Source organism: Trichechus manatus, unplaced genomic scaffold (genome assembly GCF_000243295.1).
Source record: "Trichechus manatus latirostris isolate Lorelei unplaced genomic scaffold, TriManLat1.0 scaffold00097, whole genome shotgun sequence".
In the NCBI taxonomy this organism is placed as follows: Eukaryota; Metazoa; Chordata; class Mammalia; order Sirenia; family Trichechidae; genus Trichechus; species Trichechus manatus.
The window spans coordinates 7,580,487-7,602,246 of record NW_004444033.1 but is presented as its reverse complement, the minus strand read 5'-3'; the positions used below and the strand labels follow the sequence as shown (position 1 = coordinate 7,602,246).

Genomic DNA, 21,760 nt, shown 5'->3' with positions numbered 1-21,760 from the left:
TGGACACCTTCCATGGCGGAGGAATCCATACCTTCAACCTTGCTCCAGGGCTCAGGAAGCAGTGAAGAGATGCCAGGTTTGCTTTAATAGATGATTGTGAAGCAACATTATTTAGCTTTTCTCCATCTATGATCTATGTTCTTCTCTGGACTTTCTTTTTTTTTTGACTCATTCTAAGTTACTTTATATTGCCTGTGTTGCTTGATGTGTTGGGTTTTGGGTTTGTAGTGTTGATTGCTACTATTTATGTATCTTTTGTATGATAGTCAAAGTATTTTTTTAAGTCATCACATTCGGTCTACAAACTTCTGTGTTTTAAAGTCAATTTAAAAAAATTAGCTGCTGGGACATCTTTCCTTTAGAACTAGAATATTGAATGCTTCCATTGAAATATTGTACAACTAGCACGGGGCAATTTATTAGTTATATACTATTTATAGTTGCTTCCTTACATTTAGACTATCTTACTCCTCTAGACATAAGCCGTTTTACTTGGAACATTTTTCAAGTTGTCCCATTAAAATGATTTTAGTATGACTTTCATGTCAGTATCAAGTATAAAAATAGAGGTTAACCATGTAAATGTTTCAATTAAGGCTTTAAAACTGAACTGTTTCACAACTTCTCATATTGAATCTTCTTTACTTCCTGGTACTATGTTGTCAGTACTAACTAGATTAAAACAAAAATCTCTTTAACAATCATAAATTTCAATGATATTTTGCTTTCCTGCTTTCCTGATGGGGTTGATGGATTAAAAGCAAACCAAGTCAAAACAAAACCCAGACAGTCAACTGAAGCCACCAATTTACCGTGGAAAATGCCTGTTCATTAAAAAACCATTATCCAACAGAGTTTCTGCAACAATTTTGTTATTTCTACAGCACCAGGTAGGTTTACACAGAAAGGGCAGTCCTCAAACTACTGGAAATGTGGATAATGTTGATATGTAAAACAAAAATGTGCAGAAGAAATAGATACTTACTGAAGAGATTCAGGTTGTACAGAAGCATAAAATATTAGTCATCTTCCACTCCCCCGCCCCCTTTAAAATCACTCACATTCAAACCCCAGGGGAAATATATTCTTAGTGTTATAGTTTTTTTTGTTTTTAAATTAAACAAAATGAGGTTTAGCTAATAATGTCTATAAGTTCCTTTAAAAAAAAAACACACACACACAAAAACTCAACCACATGTTGTGGCCCTTTTCCCATGTCAGTATTTGTAGGTCTCAAATGGACTTTGTTGTTAGGTGCCGTCGAGTCGGTTCTGACTCATAGCCACCCTGTGTACAGTACAGCAAAACACTGCCTGATCCTGCACCATTCTCACAGTCGTCATGCTTGAGCCCATTGTTGCAGCCACTGTGTCAGTCCATCTCCTTGAGGGTCTTCCTCTTTTTTGCTGACCCTCTACTTTACCAATCATGATGTACTTTTCCAGGGACTGGTCCCTGATGATAACATGTCCAAAGTATGTGAGACAAAGTCTCACCATCCTTGCTTCTAAGGAGGATTCTGTCTGTACTTCTTCCAAGACAGGTTTGTTCATTCTTCTGGCAGTCCATGGTATGTTCCGTATTCTTCACCAACACCATAATGCAGAGGCGTCAGTTCTTCTTCAGTCTTCCTTATTCATTGTCCAGCTTTCACATACATATGAAGTGATTGAAAATACCACGGCTTAAGTTGGGCACGCCTTAATGCTCAAAGTGACGTCTTTGCTTTTCAATACTTTATAGACTTAGATATGCTAATATATGCCATTAAAAAAGACTTTACCCAAGAAAATGAATACTAACAATAGTAATAATAATAGTAGCTAACAGATTTTAAACCCTTGCTTTGTCTCCAGCCCTGGTCCGAGCATTTTACACATAATCCTCACAAGAACCCTCTGAGGTAGGTTCTCCTCTTCTGGTATCCTCATATCATAGATGAGGTGAGTGAAACAATTGCTTGCAGTCACATAGTCAGAAAGCAGAAGCGTTGGGATTTGAACCCAGGTGTTCTGGCACCTGAAACCACACTCATCATCACCCTACAAGACTGCATCTCAGGCTAAATTACTTTTGGCTCCAACAGTGATGTTACCTATTGTATACCTGTTTGAATGTTCTAGCTGAGGCTCTTTTGATGTGGTTTACTGAAAGCTGAGTTTTTGGGGTTTCAGCACAGTCAACTTTGCCTTTAGTATGGAACTCATTAAACAAGAAATTTAGTTTTAAAAGGAATTTGCAAATGAAAGGACTTTCTTTGGTGTTTTTGTTTTTTTTTAATTCACATGACTATGTTTTGAAATAAAACTGTCAAAATACTGTCAAATAGTAGGTGAAAATTAATATTTCTGTAGATTTTGCTGTAATCTATTAGAAAGTGTGTATTTCTTTATGAATACATCTGTCAACTATACAACTTAATTTTTATAGATTTAAAGAAAAGAAACCCAAACCATTATCCAACTGAGTTTCTGTAACGTTTGTTATTTGTACAACTCCAAGTACGTTTGACTTAGAAAGCTCTTTCTTCAAACTACTGAAAATGTGGATAATGTGGGTCTAACAAAAGTCGAGAGTAGCACCAGAATTTTGATTACTGGTTATTTTTCCTCTCCCTCTTCCAGTTAATCAGCCCTGGTGCCTCTGCTTTTGTAATCTATTACAAATCCAATACCTCTCACCATCTTCATCCTTAACTTAGTCTAAGCCAGTGGTTCTCAACCAGGGGCGATTTTGCTCCCCATGGGACATTTGGCCATGTCTGAGGACATTTTGGGGGTGGGGGGGCGCAACTTGAGGATGCTACTGCTATCTCACGTGGAGATGCTGGGGATGCTGCTGACCATCCTGCAATGCAAAATTGGTCCTCCCACAACCAGGAGTCGTCTGGTCCAATGCAGAGGTTGAGAAACTCGTCTAAGCTGTTATCATTCGTTCCTTGTACTATTAGAAAGTCCCCATGCAGGAGACCACAAGTGTCCCCTAGATTCTGTTTTTCACAAAGCAGTGTCAGCCTGCTTATACAAATATATTTGAATCATGTCAACTTTTTTTGCTTAAAACTTTCTGATGGCTTCTCATTGGATTTAGTGTAAAGTCCAAACCCTTTACCTTGACCCAGAAGGCCTCTGCTGACCCTCACTCTCATACCTCATCTCCTACCGTGCTTTCATGGAATGCTGCAGCCACATTGGCTGCTGGATCTGTTCGTGCCTAAGGCTATTTGTCTAGAATAGTTGTACCCAGAGTTATGTGGCTGGCTCCCCTTTACCATCCAGCGCCTGCTCAGACAACCCAGGGGAGACACTATCCCTGATGACTTTATCTAAAATAACCATTCTTTCTCTCCTCGCCTCTCACCTTAGCTGTTCTTTCCCACTGTGTTTCTTCAACACAGTTACATGTTTTTCTCCTCCACTGGAATAGAAAGTTCTATGAGGGCAGAGCTCACTGTCTGGCATATAGCAGGTGCCAAAAGGAAGGAGTTGCTAAGTTACAATAATATTTTACTGCTGTGGCTAAGTAGATTAAAATAGGATAGAGTTTGTTCAAATGGGTAAAGAAGCATGGAAATCATCATATGACAACAGTGACTACCGTTGGATGAGTGCCTACCGTGTGCCAGGTGCTCTGCTGGTAGCTAATAAGATGATGCCCCTCACGTTCCCCCTGGGATCCGAGGCTGGCTGACCTCCAAAACAGGGAGCACGTGGATGTGGTAGCTCTACTCTCTATGGATTTGCTTTGCAATCAGGAAGCAGTCAGAGGTTAAGTACCTTGCCTGAGTCTGTGCCACTGACAAAAGGCAGCCTGAGGATTCCAATCCTGCTGCCTTTTGCCTTTCGCAAGATGTCCATGTCAGCTTTCATGCTTCTTAGGAAACAGCTGCGATTCATGTCTTCCCTCTGAGTGGGCTTAGCTGGCTTTCATTTTTCGCTATGGGGACTACATTTATAAGTCCACCACTACCACCAGGTGCTGTTGAGCCAGTTCCCACTCATGGCGACCCCATGTGTGTCAATGTAGAACTGTGCTCCGTATGGTTTTCAAGAGCTGATTTTTCAGAAGTAGATTACCAGTCCTTTCTCCCAGGGAGCCTCTGGGTGGACTTGAACCTCCTACCTTTTGGTTAGCAACTGAATGTGATAACTGTTCGCACCACCCAGAGACTCCTTTATAACTCCAGGGCCAGTAATTTCTTTGGTTTCAGGTGACTTGGGCAAACATGATCTACTTTCCCACCGTGTACTGAGACCATTACTTAGTTTGCTTTCCTTTTAGTGAGCGTTACCTAAAAATGAAAACGTGACACCGTGAGCACGTAGTCTAGGCTTGTAAGTCTTTGCGCCTTGATTGAGGGCACAGAAGTCGGGAAGTCTCTGTATCCCCTGGACATATACTCTCTGATTTGTCTCCACGAACCTTGTCAAAGGGATTCCAGCTTTCCTTTGAACAGTTGGTGCTTTATGTTCAAGAGGAGCCTAGAGTAACATGGATTTATGGTCTCTGGAAAATTTGCACCCTTCTCCTGTTTCGGTGATGAGATTTTTGCTGAAACCTGAGAGATCATCTCGTCCCTTGTTCTGCTCTCCTCATAGGACCCGGGGCCCACTCACGGCGCCATGGGGGGTAAAAGTCCAACGTGGGCCATGATGGCAGTTGTTCTGCGTTTCAGCGTGTTCCTGTAGATTTTCTTAGTTGAACATTGTCTTGTGCTTCATGCCCTCCTGTATCTATCCTCCCACTACCTGGAAACGTGTTATTATTTTTTTTTCCTTGTTGATTTTTTGTTTTTTCATTTCCCAGCCACTTGTCATAGAAATGGCACTCACTCAGCAAACCCAGCTGTAGACAGCCTTTTGAAGACAAGAACAACAAATTCACCAGTCAGGGAACAAAGCAAGAGAAAAATGAAGAACAATATTAGAAAAGAACCCTTTGGGAAGCTGCACAAAAAATGTTATATTAAAATCGATACCAGGGCTTGACCTTTTGTGGTAAGGTATATTTTAAAGCCGTCTATTGATTCTCTTTCAATAACATGTTTATTCTAGTTTACTGACATGAGCCTAGGGAGACTACGAAAAGAAAAGATCAAATTCTTTATTATGGTGGTCATTTGAGTTTGTCTCAGGCGTTTTTGGTGGCCCACTAGTGCTGTCTCTATGGATTGAACAGACACCATTCTTACTCAGTGTAAGACTGAGAGATGTTATGGAAGTGGCAGAGTGATTTTTATTTTTTTACTTTTGTTGAAAATATTCCTGACTTTGCTGTGACAAATAAGTGTCCCCCACCCCCACACACAATTAGAATTTCTCACTTGTCTGCATGTGTGTAGAAGACAGTCTTATTTCGATTGATTTTTTTTTTTTCCCAGTTCTGAAAATGACCATAATCTGATCTGCTCTATCTGGGAACATTTGATGACATTTCTGTGCATAAAGACAGCTGTCTTTCACCCTAGAACTTCATGGCAAAATGGAGAAGAATCAGAATTCCCCTTACCCGACCTCTCTGATCCCTCCATCTTGTCACTTCAGAGATGGGGCCTTTCGGACTTCACTGGGGAGGGCAGGCACCTAAGGGTGTCGTCAGGTCATGGATTGGTTGCACTCTGTACTCATTTCCTCCAAATTTTTCCGTTAGGAAAAAAAAAAAAACTGGATTAGTTTTCTTACTTCATTCAGATGATTTTCCCAACATACAGATATTAAGAGGTATGCAGAACAGCAGGAAGAGCTTGAGAGATGCACCTGGAAAGGTTATCCTGTAAATGGCAAATTGAATGAGATTCAACCTGTAGAACATCAAGTTAATAGGCTTGGGGAGAAATAGGATGCTTGGATCTAATTCAGTTTTAATATAATAGTCCTGTTGTTTATGGGACATCTGATATCACATGTTGAGAAGCCAGACAGCAATTCCAGGAAGGCTGTAATGAATTAGAGGACATTTTGAAAGGCCAAGTAAATTAATCAAGAAGCTAAAAGAATCAGAAGATTGGGAGACATGCATTGTAGTAATGGGAGAGGGGGGAAACTCAGCAGGGATGTAGCTTAGGGTCCTTAAGGAGGTCCAGAGGCTAGCTAGTTCCCCCACCCTTGAATCTTTAAATGCTGGAGAGGCCTGGGCCGGCCGCAGCTGCCCTGCTGCTCCCATCTCTGCCCACTTCCGGCGGGCCGTCCTCAAGGGTGTCTCGGTAAGGAGAATTGGTTCCTGGGTACGACCTGTAGTCGGTCCTTTATGGTCTGCTTTCTGTACTCTGTGCTCACTTCGCCCATCGTATCTTCCCAGTACCTAAGAATATTTAGAGATAAAAGCAAAAACCTTAAAGAACATGATAGTAACAAGAAGTATTTTTTTCTAATTACAAAAATTGTGGACACTGTATAGAAAATTAAAGGATCGTGACTAAACAAAATGAAGAAAATGAAAATTGCTCATCATCCACTATTCATGCAGAACCACTGTAAATATTTTGGCATACAGGCATATGTACATTGGGGAAGAATGACAAAAGTGGTATTATTTTGTCCTTATTGTTTTATATAATCATGGAGCCATGGTAGCACAGTGGCTAAGAGCTACGGCTGCTAACCTACAGGTCAGTAGTTTGAATCCACCAGTCACCCCTTGGAAACCCTATGGGGCAGTTCCACTCTGTCCCATAAGGTTGCTATGAGTTGGAATTGACTCGACCGCAATGGTTTTTTTTTAAATTGTTTTTATGAGCTGCTTTATTTTTGTTGTTAAGATAATATGGTGAACATGTTTCATGATTATGTAACTCCATGGTTGTTCAATATGAGATATTTAAGCTTCCAAATATATGACTCAGTATTTCACTACTGTAAACACTCTGCATTTAGTGTCCTTCTTAAATTTACACATATTCAGGATTATTTCCTTAGGGTGAATTCCTAAAAGTGGAATTACTCACTCAAATGTTATTAAAAAGAATATTATCATTGCCAAATTATCCTCAAATCATGCTGGTTAACTTACTGCCAATATGCATCGCTGTTTCTCATTGTTGCAAATTTTGCGTTATGCCCACCCATGTGACCATGTCTTATTGTGTCTGCTTACTTGGTTAGTATTTTCATTAATTTTAGATGGATAGTATTTAGTGGGATAGGATAGTCTTTTTGTTGTTCTTCTTACTGAAAGAGTACCATCAGGGTTAAAAAAAACAACCCATTGCCATCGAGTCCATTCCGACCCACTGCGACCCTAGAGGACAGAGTAGAACTGCCCCATACAAGGAGTGGCTGGTAGATTCGAACTGCTGACCTTTTGGTTAGCAGCCTTATCACTTTGACCACTGTACCATCAGGGAACATTTAGTAAATACTTGCCAGATCAATTTGGGTTATTATTAGGTCAACATTGTTAAAAAAAGAAAATGCACCTCGACCTTAATGTTCTCTTTTTAGTGAACTGTGGGTATAAAACTTGTCACTGAGACCTGTATACAGCTGGTGAAATATAGTAGTTGCCCTGGAGTGGCTCGGTAACGTTTCTAAAATTCCCACAATAGATCTGTCCTCGGTGCAGTTTAGTTACTTGATCACCACCATTCCATATTTTTGATACACAATTGTGTCAGGAGATCAAGTGTCAGCAGAAGAAAGACACCAGCTTTGAGAGATTTCTGGTTGTAGAAGCAAAACAATGCCCTGCACGTAGTGTGTACTGAGAAAATATTTGTTGAAGGTTGGATTTGACCATTCTTTCATCTTTTGAAAGATAACATGGTATGCTTTTTGTTTGCTACTATAAAAAAAAAAAAAGAGAAAAATTAAGTATATTTGAAGGTCGAAATGACAAATCTATAGCAAAGTGAAATAGGTGACCGAACCCCAGGCGTAAAAAATTATATAGCTTACACTTCTATTTATTGTTTCTTGATTGTCTATAATGATCTAATTTTTAAATCCCTCTTGTAATTAGTACAGCCATTTTTATAGTATGAGTGTTGATCTTATTCTAAAAATATAAGTAAATGTGCTTGCTGGAACTTTTCTTTCTTGATTCTGCACTGGTAGGAACTTGCTCTTTGTGAAAAATAGCAGATGCCCAGGTCTAGTTTATTGTTGAGGTTCACGCTTGAGTGAGCGTAAGCCTAGTGAGAGGGTGTGCACATCACCCTCAAGCCACATTTAAAAAAAAAAAATCTATTGCCGTCAAGTTGATTACAACTCATAACGACTCTGTAGGACAGAGTAGAACTGTCCCATAGGGTTTCCAAGGTGCGTCTGGTGGATTTGAACTGCTGACCTTCTGGTTAGTAGCCATAGCTTGCCGTAGCTATTAATCACTGCTCCCCCAGGGCTCCATCAAGCCACATAGTGCTGAGTAATAACAGTGAGCATAGAGATGGCATTTGAGAGATGGAAGAGATTTTAGTGGCTCAGAAATGATAATCAGAAGACCGAGGTTCTTGTCCTGCCTTCTCTGCTTGTAAGTTTGACTCTGGGTGAATCGCAATATCCTTAAGCTCAGTTTTCTCACCTTGAAAATTGGCAACAGTTGTAATAGTAATCAATCCTACTTCCCGCCTAGTGTTGTGAACATCAGATAACATATTGCATTTGCATGGATTTATAAACCTTTATAATAATAATGCTATCTTTATTATAATAAAAACAATAATAATTATTGCCACAACTACTTCTACTATAACTGTTAATCTCTTGGATAAACTCCCTCATTATTACAAATTGGAAATCAGGATTGAGGCAATGTTAAATTTTCCATACTCAAAAAAGACTTTTTTTTTCCAGTTTGTTATGTTATGGTGATCAGACTCTGTAGCTCACTGAACCAAAAAAAAAAAAAAAAAACCGCATTTGAAAATTTGCTTCATTGCAAAGTATTGTGCTATTTACAGTAGTTTCATTTGTCCCCAACACCTTTCCAACCCCAGGATTAGAAAATGTTTCCACTTCAGATTGCCTAAAATTATGAGTAAAAACTCACGTTAATGTTCACCCTCCACTTAATTATTCCAGTCTTTGTTCTTTGTTCTCTTTCTTTTTTGGACATGTATCATAAATCACGTTCTACCAAGGGATTAGTCAACCTGATTTCTCCGTTTGGTGGTGGTGTTTTTAGGTGCCATCTAGTTGGTTCCGATCATAGCGACCCTATGTACAACAGAACAAAACACTGCCCAGTCCTGCGCCATCCTCACAGTCGTTGCTGTGTTTGAGCCCATTGTTGCAGCCACTGTGTCAGTCCATCTCCTTGAGGGTCTTCCTCTTTTTCACTGACCCTCTTTCTTACCAAGGATGATGTCCTTCTCCAGGGACTAGTCCCTCCTGATAACATGTCCAGAGTATGTGAGATGAAGTCTTGCTATCCTCCCTTCTAAGGCGCATTCTGGCTGTACTTATTTCAAGACCGGTTTGTTTGTTCTTCTGGCAGTCTGTGGTATATTCAATATTCTTTGCCAACACCATAATTCAAAGGCATCAATTCTTCTTTGGTCTTCCTTATTCATTGTCCAACTTTTGCATGCATATGAGGCAGTTGAAAACACCATGGCTTGGGTCAGGTGCACCTTAATCGTTTAATTGACATCTTTGCTTTTTAACACGTTAAAGAGGACTTTTGCAGCAAATTTTCCTAATGGAATCTGTCATTTGATTTCTTGACTGCTGCTTCCATGGGCGTTGATTGTGGATCCAAGTAAAATGAAATCCTTGACAACTTCAGTCTTTTCTCCATTTATTATGATGTTGCTCATTGTTGCAGTTGTGAGGATGTTTGTTTTCTTTATGTTGACGTGTAGTCCATATTGCAGGCTGTAGTCTTTGATCTTCATCAGTAAGTGCTTCAAACCCTCTTCACTTAACAGCCAACAAGATTGTGTCATCTGCACATTGCAGGTTGTTAATGAGTCTTCCTCCAATCCTGATGTCCCGTTCTTCTTTGTATAGTCCAGCTTCTCTGATTATTTATTTGCTCAATATACAGATTGAATAAGTATGGTGAAAGGATCCAACTCTGACACACACGTTTCCTGATTTTAAACCACGCAGTATCCCCTTGTTCTGTTCAAATGACTGCCTTTTCGCCTGTGTTTGGGTTCTGTATGAGCACAATTAAGTGTTCTGGAATTCACATTCTTTTAATATTATCCATAATTTGTTATGATGCACACAGTTGAATGCCTTTGCATAGTTAATAAAACACAGGTAAACATCTTTCTGGTACTCTCTGCTTTCAGCCATGATCCATCTGACATCAGCAACGATATCCCTGGTTCCATGTCCTCTTCTGAATCCGATTTGAATTTCTGTTTTTCCCATAGAATCCTTCAATATTGCAACTCAAGGCTTGAATTTTTTCTTCAGTTCTTTCAGCTTGAGAAATGCCTAGCATGTTCTTCCCTTTTAGTTTTCTAACTGAAGATCTCTGCACATTTCATTATACTACTTACTTTGTCTTCTCTAGCTGCCCTTCGAAATCTTCTAGTCAGCTGTTTTACTTCATCATTTCTTCCATTTTCTTTAACTACTCTACATTCAAGAGCAAGCCATCAGTCTCTTACATTCATTTTGGTATTTTCTTTTTAATGACCTTTTGCTTTGTTCATTTATGATGTGTTTGATGTCATCTTTCACCTCGTCTGGTCTTTGGTCGTTAGACATTTCTCGGCTAGACAACATTTTAAATCTTGGCTCTTTTTGAGTTTTATCTTATAAACTAACTTCCCTGAACTGTAACTTTTGCTTTCATGTCCCACCTTTGCAATGAATCCTACCTTTTATGAACTCTGAAGCTATTATTCTTCTTGTTGATCAACTGATTGATAATAGGTACATGTAAAAATTGATGAGTATGGTTTTGTTTTGGTAGTTCTTCCTCAGCAGCGAATTAATTCTCTTATTCTTTAAAGTATTTTTCAGGTCGAAAGTGCTACGTTTGACTTCCTAATGGAAGTTATTTTCATTAGGACTATCCAATGATTATAGGTTCGCTATGAGTCAGAATCGACTTGATGGCAACAGGTTTGGGTTTTGAAGTTTTAAAGGGTTAGGATTAAATGGATTTGTAAAGATGATGTCATATGTCCCCATTACATCTTAGCAACTGCGTTTGTAGTAGTCAAATGTATGGGCTAGGAGTAGCCATCCAAAGGTGGTAAGAGCTTGATTTGAAGCCTTGTGCCTCTTAAAGTATGAAATAGAAGACTGTGTAATTTGACCATGACAGCTGTAAATTGCAATGCATTGTCACGGTAAGGAAGGAAGGTAAATTGGACTTTACAGCCACATAGTATTGTTCCACTATTATGTTTGAAGGACAGTGACAAAATGATCATTTCCTCATTTTCCACATTTTTTTAGAAAACATATCAAAATTATACCTTTAATTATTCATTCATACAGTTGCTGAAAGTCTACATCTTTTGTTATTATTATTTTTAGCCCTTTGTTTTTCTTTAAATTTTATTGTGTTTTAGGTGAAAGTTTACAGCACAAATTAGTCTTATTCAAAAATTTATACAAATTGCTTTTATGACATTGGTTGCAATCCCAATTACCACATTTTTGAGTCATTTGAGATCTGTAGACAGTGTGTCTCACACAGATAAAAATAAAAGCTCAGTTGTGGTGCTTGTTATTCTTAACTTTGCTTTTAAAAGATGACGTCTTCCCATCGGATGGGCCCAAACCCAGAGAGGTTAATTTACCATTCAAAGTCTATTTTAAAAGCAAACAGGTCTCTAGCTCTTTTAGGAGCATGTTTGCCAACTCTTTATTCTTGTACCCTATAAATACGAGCCTCAAGGGAATTTTAAGACTTGGCAATAGATTTTCAGGTTATACTAGCAATCTTTTGCCATTCATGCTGTACGTTGTCTTTCAAACATTTTTCTTACCTGAGAAACAGTTTTCTGAGGTTCATCTTGATTAATTTTAATATATACATAAATCCTTAATGTTTGTAGGATTAATTTTTTTAATAAACTATGTGAAGCAACGTCATTGGTTGCCTACATCTTTTTCCAAGTCATTTCGATGCTCACAGATATATGTATATATATACTACAACTCCTAGAAATTCAGATACGTACTGCATTTTCCAATGGCTTAGGCATTTCATTTCACCCTGAAAAAGATAATGAAAGTGTAGTAACAATGTCACTCATTTTCATTTTTATTCTTATTTAATTGCTGTTGGCAAGTTAATATCATTGCAACATTTCCTGCCAATCTGAGTGTGTTGTATATGAAGGTTTCAAGAGGCAGTAATTATTATGTGACATTAAATGGAAGAGCAATTTTAGTTATGGTTCTGTAGATATTTGAAAAGAAAAAGACTTTGTAAATGTGTGCCTATTTAAATAGTACTCCCATTCTGAGTTAATTCTGTTAAGGCAAGCTAAATATGAATTAGAAATTGAAGCGGTGTTGTGGCTTCTGATAGTCTTCTTATATGAGTGGTTTTTTTTCTGTAGTGCTTACCTTCATCCAGCTTATCTCTATATAAAGAATGCTGTTTGTGAAATATATGTACTACAAATAAAAACATTTTTTGGTAGTAGGGAAACCTAATTACAGATTTCCATTAATATAGTAAGGAGCTCTGATGGTACAGTGGTTAAGGCGCTCAGCTGCTAACCGAAAGGTTGGCAGTTGGAATTAACCAGCCCTCCATGGGAGAAAAATGTGGCAGTCTGTTTCTGTAAAGATTGCAACCTTGGAAGCCCAGTGGGGCAGGTCTACCCTGCCCTATAGGGTTGCTATGAGCGGGAATCGAATTGACGGCAACAGGTATCATTACAGTAATATCAAATCCACCTGAATTTTGGAAAGAAAAAAAGGAAGGAGGGAAAAGTTACGTCTTTTAGAGAGATCTGATTTGAATGCTAAGTCTATCTTTTGGTAATCTGTGAACTTGAACAAGTGACTTATGCTTTTAGTCTCAATTTCCTCAATTACAAAATTGGGTTAATAATAATACCTACCCGATAGGCTTGTTTTTAAATGAAGATTAAATAAGATAATGCATGTAAAGTGCCAGGCACATGTTACACTTTCAGTGCAAAATGGTTATTCTCACAGAGAACTCTTTTCTGCCCTTGAACTGAAGATGCAGTAGAGTGTGATGAGTAAGAGTGTGCCTCAACTTACCTGGGTTTGAATTCCCACTTTCTGGATTACTAGTTTTGAGACCACATAGTAAATTAACTTCTTGCGGGGTCAGCTTCCTCATTTGTAAGGTAGAGGGCAATAATAACACTTACCTCAGGTTATCTGCACGGGATATTCCATGTAAAGTTCTGTGCATAGCACAGTGACTCATGCAGAATCCTGGTAACTGCTCCATAATGTGATTATCTGCCTTTTCCATCAATATATCCATCCATTTCAGGGAGTTAATTTTTTCCTAGTTGTACATCCTGAAACCCTTTGTCTACTGTCTCCTACCTGTGCCCTTTCTTGTTCCCTTTCGCCTTTTTTCATTTCTAAGGAGTGTAGGCAATGTCTCTGTTGGTGAACATGCAGGAAGATATACAAACTCCACTCCCGGCAGGCAGACCAAGCCAAGTGATGCTGGATGTACTTTTTCTATTGTGCATGAGTCATTGATTGTCTTTCTCCAAGGTTGTGTCCATGTTGAGTTCCAAAAGCACCAAGTGGGAGAAGTGAGATTTTTTTTTTTCTTATCAGAGAAACAAATGAATTTTTTTTTTTTTTAACTATCAACTTGGCAATTAGCTTGAAAAATGTTCCTTTTAGTTAATATAAGGTTTAAAACTGACATTCATTTAGATGCTAAGTGAGTGATTCTTGTGTATTGTGCCTTCACTTTTTTTTTTTTTTTGGGGGGGTGCTTTCTGGGAAAATCATTTTCAAGGGCTCGGAGGCCCGTTGTAAAGTCCCAGGGTCTCTGCTGCTGGAATATTGCAGCACTACACTGCGATGGTTATTAAACTATGAGGAAAAGGAAAAAGTTGTATTTAGCTTTTTAAAGCTATTCTGAAAGGAAAATCCAGATAATTAGCAGAAGCTGGCTCTGCTAATGTGGTTAAAGCCCTCACGTGAAGAAAGACCGTCAGTGGCCCTGCACACAGAGAGGTAACATAACATCCATTTCAAGAATTCTTGTTTATGTGCCAGAAGGCACAATGAATAACATTGAATAACATGCAAGGATGAGGGCATCGAAGAGCAGAGAGAAGCTAAATCAGGCTTTGGTGAGAAAGGTGCCATCAGAAGCTAAACCTTGATTGATAAAGAGTTTACAGATGACCAGGTGCTGAGAACTGATGAGAGAGAAGTTTTACTGAACAAGCTTTACTGTTTTGAAATTTAGAAAGACGATTACCTATCTTATGTCTAGATAGGACTTTGAGAACTAGTGCAGCCCTGGGCTAGCCTCTGGCTACGTGTAAATGTTGAGCACTTCAAGCGTGGTTGGTCCAAATTGAGATGTGCTCCAAGCATAAGATACACACCAGATTTCAAAGACTAGGTATGAAAAAATAGAAAATATCTTATTAATAATTTTGATATTGATTGCATGTTGAAATGATAATACTTTGGATGTATTGGGCGCAATAAAATACATTGTTAAAACTAATTTAACCTAATCCTTTTTACTTTTTTATTGTGGCTTTTAGAACATTTAAAATTACATATGTAGTTTGCATTATATTTCTGTTAGTCCTGCACCAACAGTTTATTTTACTTAAAATAAGACAATCACAAAAGAAATGGAAGCATCACAGAAGAGAAACAAGTTAAAGCTCAGTCCCCCACCTCACTCTTCAGTAGTAACCATTGTTAACAATTTCTTATGTATACTTCCGGACATCTTTGTAAGCATGTGTATCTTAAAAAAATAAAAAAGGATAAATGTTATTCCACCTTTAAGTTCTTTGTAAATTAGCAAATAACCAAAAAAAGCTATTGTGATTTAATATAGATTTTTGGATTGAGAACCGTCTGATTAGGGAGTCCGTGCCCCTGCCAGCCCTGAATAGGGATGCCATTATCTGTAGGAGCATCAGGACTGGTTCTTAGGAGGAATTACCTGATTTTCATTGAATTTGCAGCAGATTCTTTTAAATGGTTTAACAGAAAAAGATGACTCTCACCGACGATGGTGGAATGAAATTCATAACCTACCTTTGGCAAACTTTCCAAGTTTTCTGCAGCATAAATTTTTAAGCACTTTTGTTTCTTTTTGAGATAATTGTGACATAATTGCTAATCTGGTAAAAATGGAATAGAACAAATTTAATAGCATTATGTAAATATGATACAAAGAAAGGGGTGATACTGTAGTTGGTAGAATCTGCCTTTTTTTAAAAAACGTAATTCTTTGTGTACTGTTCTAAGCACATGGTAAATGCTCAATGAATACTTAAGTCAAAGATTGAAACATGTTACATCAAACTAAGTAATACAGCATTGAGTGTTGCTGACAATTTTTTTCCAGATTAAAAAGATACTTTGTAAACTATCAAAATATGACATTCATTGTTTAGATATTAGAGAAAATAATTTGCCCATATTTTTGTGCTCGTGTCCCTCCTTTATTATCAAAACTAAATGAGGCAATTTAGAAATTGCCATTGCCTGCTCTTTTTGTTGTAACAACCACAGTGATAAGGCAAATGAAGAGTTTTGTGCAGCACCTTCCTGCAACATTGTAGGTGCTCAATAAACGCGGAATAGAGTTTTCTTTGTTGCTTTTTGTTTCAGCCAGTGCTTAACAGTATTATTTAGTTTGAATCCAAAACAATCCTTTACTGTAGGTAGGGTGTTACTATTCCCATCTTCCTATGTGAAAACCAAAGGCACCGAGGAGTTACGTTGATGAATCTGGTGTGTGGTAGAGTAGAGTCTTAAACCCAGGTGACTATCGACATGGCTATTGTGAACTATAAATGGAGATAAATATTGGGAATTGGGTCTTATTTTCATCCTCGGTGTAGAGTGTTATTTTAAAATCACAGTAATAGTAACATTCCTGTTAGGGGTACTTTACAGACCTTTGTTCACAGCTCTGGTTTTGGGTATTAGTTAACTGATTTTAATAAGTCCTACTCTTGTTGCTGTTCCTATGCTTATTTTTAAGACATAGGATTGTTTGCAGATGAGGCAAGTTCAATAATGTTTGCAGATTACCCATTCATTGATTGGATGGATGCACTGAACCAACTTGGCTGTGGTCCTTTAGATGAAATACTTGCCTTCATAGAAGATGTGGAGACAAGTTATTATTTGATCTGAACTTGCTATTTTATTACAGTTTCACACATTTTTAAAAAGAGGAATAACCGCCAAATTGACATGTTGATGCAACCAGCGGATTTGATTCCCAACGTCTTTGAGTGTAGACTTCCCAGTGTAATTTTTGCACTATTCCCTCCTCCTTTTTTTTTTCTTTTTTACCTCTTGACACAGACATGTGAGCCCCCAGTAGTTTAAAAATTCTGATGAATGACCCTGGATAAATGGTGTGATACTGTAAATACTGATAAGACTAGAAATTCAGTTGGCCAAGTGTCAATTTTACAACTGAGACCGTAGCTCAAAGTTTGGGTTAAAGGTTTGCCCAGAGTCTGTAGTCTTTTTCTCAGGTCCTGATTAAGTGCGGTGATTCCAAACCATATTTTTATTCTGTATCAAATCCAAGGCAGCATGCTGAATCATTAAATATTAAATCTTATATTCAGGAACATTATTCATTCATTAATATTGCATCCCAGCCTAAACTGCATTGTTCAAAACATTTTAGGATGTTGTGCAAGTCTGTCAAAATACATGAACAAACTTAGTCATGTTGAACTAAGCAAGAAATGACAAACTGTTTGCACCACAAACATGTGGTAGTTGAATTTTTGTATAATGTAAGCGTTTCGATTTGGGGTGTTTGGAAATCACGGTAAAGATAAAATGGATTGCCGTGGCAGGCAGATGGAATGAATATTCATCTTTCATGTAACATCTGCTATACATCTTAATGAAATTTATAGTTGCCCTGGAATTTTTCTTTCTTGACAGTATTTATTTATTTTTAAAATTATTTTAACTGAGAGTTAAGTACGAGGGAGTACTATTCTAGCTGCTTAGAGGACTGCAGTATCTTTGCCTGGGACCATTTTTCACATCTCCATGACGAGCTATCATTTCTGCAAAATCAAGGCAAGATAGGCCTCCCGTGAACTGTGGAGCAACTGGGAAACTTTTGATATTCGGCGGAAGTGTGAGGGAGTGATGGAGTTCAACCTTGGCCTCTGTGACAAAATTTGTTCGGGATTGCTGTGAACGCATCTGGTTTCTTGCTGCTTTCACAGCCCTTTTAGTTATGGCGAGAAGTCATAGAATTCTTCCTGTGAAGGAAAATGATAGGAGCATTTTTGTGTGTCTAAAATTTTTCTTTCTTATAAAAAAGGAAATAAATCTCTTTTTTTCTGGTGCTATAGGAAAATTCACATAGCAGCAAGGGTGAAAGTTCACAATCGATAAGGAGATACCTCTTGTACATTATTTTTGTGCAGTGGCAATAACATGGCTTATGAGCTTTATCTGAAGTGTTATATTGATTATATCATATATTAACAGTTAACATTTAATGGGCTAGAATTTAATGAGGGAAGTCAGTAAGGGAGGGTGTAGACTGATTTAAAATATTCTTGATGGTCTAGATTTTTTGGAATGGAGGGTAGATTAAGTTTCCTGTGATATATAGGTAAGAAACTGTATAGGTAGCTGTGGGCTCCTCCTGAACCCCTACAGCTGTGATTTCAAAAATGATAGGATGGATAGTGTAAAGTAAATAATGAAGGTGGTATAGTGAATTCCCGCTGGCTGTGAGTTAAATTATTCATTTTGTTAGTTTAGCTAACATGATTCATGCCATGTGGGATTTGAGCACTATGTCAATGACTAATATTGCATAATTAAAAAGCCCCTATTCCTCAGGCCTATAGTGTAGTTGAAATTTGGAAATGGTTGTTCACATGGTGGAAATACAGTTTTGTTTGTATAAGCAGATGCTGTTTACCGAATCGTTTTGAAGTTTTTTACCTTGTTAAACATTTGTGCAGCATGTAGGCAGTATGCCCAGGATATTTTTAACTGGAGTTAATCTTCCAGTTCCGACCCCTCGCGTTGTTTACTACTCTGCAGCGGCCTTCTTGAAGGGCTGCTCCGTAGTAAATGGTCCATTCCTTCAGCACCACTCGTTCCTTGCCTCCTTCTCACTTTGAGGCCATGTTGCCTATGAGGGAAGGGATGTGGAAGGATCCCCACCTTTGCAGCTTCTCATTTCCAGGGACTGCACAAGGCATTTATGCCTTTACTGAGCAACTTAATCAGTTTATTACATTATCAACTTCAGTAACTCCGGGAAAAAGACCTCATGTGAACCTCTTTTAATTGTTGTACAGTATTATGCACAGTATTTTTTCATCATAATCAGTGCGATATAATCATTCGTTTTATGCGTCTTCACTGAGTTCTAAATGCAGATCTGTACTTTTGGAATTGTGCTATAGCAATATTTTCAATCTTAGGTGCCTGTGGGAACCAAAAAATAAGGAAGCACGTTCTGGATTATCCTCAGCTACTTGTTGCCCTGTGGATATCAGTAACTGTGTTTGCTTTGGTGATTGCATTAGTGCCAAGTGAATGCCAGATCACCTAGCAGTGCCCTGCACAAATGGATGAAAGACTCGAGCTGTTTATTAATATTTGAACACTGAGCACTTTACTTTGAGTGTCTTTAAGCATTTTGGTTCTTACAATCAAGATGTCAGAGAGTGACTTGCACGTGGTTTTTGAGTTCGAGCACATACTTTGCTCTGTGATTCTGAGCAGTGTAACGTCTCTCAGCTTTAGTTTCCTTAGCTCTGGAAGAGCAAGAACAGCTGCTCTGTGGGGTTTTTGTGAGGATTAAATGAAATAATGTATATAAAACATCTGTTAAAATGCCTGGTAGAAGGAGGCCCTCCGTAAGTGGAAGCTATTATAATATTATTAGTAGTAGATTACTATGTATCTATTTTTTCCTTTAACTGATACAAGTCATATATTAACAATCTTCTATTCTAAGAATAACAAAATAAATGGAATAGAAAGTGAAAGGACCACATGGAGCCAAAAGCCTTTTGTTGGAATGAGCTGAGCTGGTGTTAGGGTAGAAGCCTTGGTGGCGCATTTGTTAAAGGGCTTGACTGTGAACCAGTAGGTCGGCGGTTTGAACCCGCCAGCCACTCTGCAGGAGAAAGATTTGGCAGTATGCTTCTGTAAGGATTTATAGCCTTGGAAACTCTGTGGCGCAGTTTTGCTCTGTCCTATAGGGTCACCATGAGTCAGAATCAGCAGTGGGTTTGGGTTTCAGTGTTACGGTAGACCCTCAAGGGGCAAGACCTCGATGTGCTTGCTCTGTGTCCTGTGGGCCAACTCCTTGTCCTCACACTATGGTCCTTGTGTTAGATTGGCAAAAGGTACTTTTTAATGAATTTTGATTTCACGTGACTTCATTTGTTTGTGTTATTTTTGTCTTTGATGTGAATTCTGAGTGGTGATTCTTCTTTCTAGAAGTACGTCCGTGACTTAACTTTTGATTCAGAGATAGAAGACACGAAGTAAGAGAATGAAGAGGAGGTACCCTAAAATTAATCATACAGAATTTTGTATGTTTTGCTCTTCCTATATATAGATTTCTGTCATCTCATTTTATGTTTAAGGTGAAAATTAAAATGAAATCTTGTATTGTGCTTAGTGTGGTTTTCAAACCAGTTTATTTCTGTTAGAATTTCTCTTTCTTTTGCATGATTTCATAGGAAATACTAGAAATAAGACATGTGCCAAGGAATGCGTTTTTAGCTGATGAACAGTATCAGAGAGGCATGAAAATTGATTGCTGTTCTCTAAGGAGAACGTGTTGGGGAGCAGGCGTCGTGGGCGCTGATACTGTCTTGTTCTTCCTGTACACACCAAGGTGACTTTTAACAGAAATATGAGCTTGTCTGAGGGATAAGTTCCCTTCAACTCTTGATATTTCTTTTGCGGTTACAAAGAAGTTGAGGAAAAAAATTCTAGGACCATCTTTATTCAGAAATGACACTGATGGGGATTCTTTTGTAAGGCCTGTGCTTATCTAGTTAATAATAACAATTTTGCCTGCACACAGTGACATAAAATTTTGGATTCTTGAGAGGCTGTTTAACTTTTTGTTGGAGTGGGCTTCAAGTTGCGTTTTGAGAACAAAATTGGTTTTGCAGCATGCACTCCTATTTGGAGGGGGTTGTCCTTCTGTTTTCACATACATCTTCCTTAGGCTCTTCAGCTTTCAAAGGAGGATGCCACCCTTCCCTGAGATTGGCTGACCCTTATGGCAGTTGGCAGTGTACTACCCCAGCACTGTAGAGTAGGTGCTTGCCGTGGAGTTGAATCTTGAACGTACTGCTGTGCAATGTTTAAGCAAAGCGGTGTTCTGCAAGATGGGTGATCTCTCTATTCCTTGATTCCCAAAGGCTTGTGCTTCATTTATGCCTGATTATTATCAGCGAGCTGCCAAACTGGAGCATGTTGTTCCATTCCTCTGTAAGATTACTTGGGTGTTAATATTTTTCACTCCTATAGAAAGACTTCATACTACTTGTAGTACAGAGGAACTATGTTTCTCTTTAAGAAAGGCATCTTATAGTGAAATGACTATATAGGACAGTCATTTCCCTAAGAAATAATGTACAGTGTTCTTGACTGCCCCATCCGGCACTTTATATTCATTAATCCTGCCCTAAATGCTTTAGTAACCCTTTAATATCTAAAAAAATCAAGATATAATAGAAATTTTAAAAGTGGAGAGAATTTGACAGAGTTGGAGGCTTGGGTACACCTCTACTGTCCTCTCCTTTCAATATCAGTCTGATTGTTTTTTGTTCCTGAGGAGTTGGCCCCTGACTCATGGTGACCCCATGCACAGTGGAATGAAACGTTGCCCCGTTCTGCACCGTCCCCACGATCAGCCACAGAATGGACCATTGTAATCCATAGGGTTTTCACTGGCTGATTTTCAGAAGTAGATTGTCAGGCCTTTCATCTTAACCCATCTTAGTCTAAAAGCTCTGCTGAAACCTGTTCAGCATCATAGCAACATGCAAGCCTCCACTGACAGATGGCTGGTGGCTGTGAATGAGGTGCATTGAACTAGGACTTAAACCCAGATCTCCCACATGTAAGGGGAGAATTCTACCACGCAACCACCAATATCTGTCAGTCTAATTACCATCTGCTTATTCGTATAAGATTATTTCGCAGGTGGATGTGAGCCAGCGGGTTAGCTTTGGCATGCCGTAACGCAAGGGTCAACAGAGCTGGCCCAGTCTGTCTGAATTTCTCTGAGAGTGTCTCTTGGTTACCCTGTCCCCATCATCCGGTTTGGGTGGGTGGGTGGTGGGGAGATGGAACAGAGAGACTTTTTCCTTGTTCCGTTGATAGGGGACTGCACACTTGTCAGCTGGTGGTGTACCGCTGGGCCAGGGGCAGGGACAGCTTTGTCTCCTACCACTCAGCAGATGCCTCCCCTGAAGGTAGCCCAGCAGCTGTTCCTGAGCCTGGTGAGTAGGCAGGTGAAAATTAAGAAGGCGCCTATGGGACACAGCAGCCAGAGAGAAAGAGGTGAACAAGAAGAGCACCAGAAAAGCAACTTTTAGCAAGACCTGGTGGAATATTTCATTAGTGCTTTTGATTTTTGTAGCATTTGATTATTATTGCCA

General features: G+C 38.7%; 1 protein-coding gene and 1 long non-coding RNA gene across 10 annotated transcripts in view; both read left to right on the top strand.

The window, feature by feature from the left end:
• CHCHD3 (coiled-coil-helix-coiled-coil-helix domain containing 3) overlaps nucleotides 1-21,760 on the top strand; it is a 325,632-nt gene that overhangs the window by 77,954 nt on the left and 225,918 nt on the right. The gene's annotated exons all lie outside the window — the stretch shown is intronic.
• On the top strand, nucleotides 87-19,672 carry LOC111821683 (uncharacterized). The gene is made up of 4 exons (XR_002825025.1): nucleotides 87-890; nucleotides 1,857-1,903; nucleotides 4,807-4,997; nucleotides 19,578-19,672. It is a non-coding gene; the product is annotated as an uncharacterized LOC111821683 (long non-coding RNA).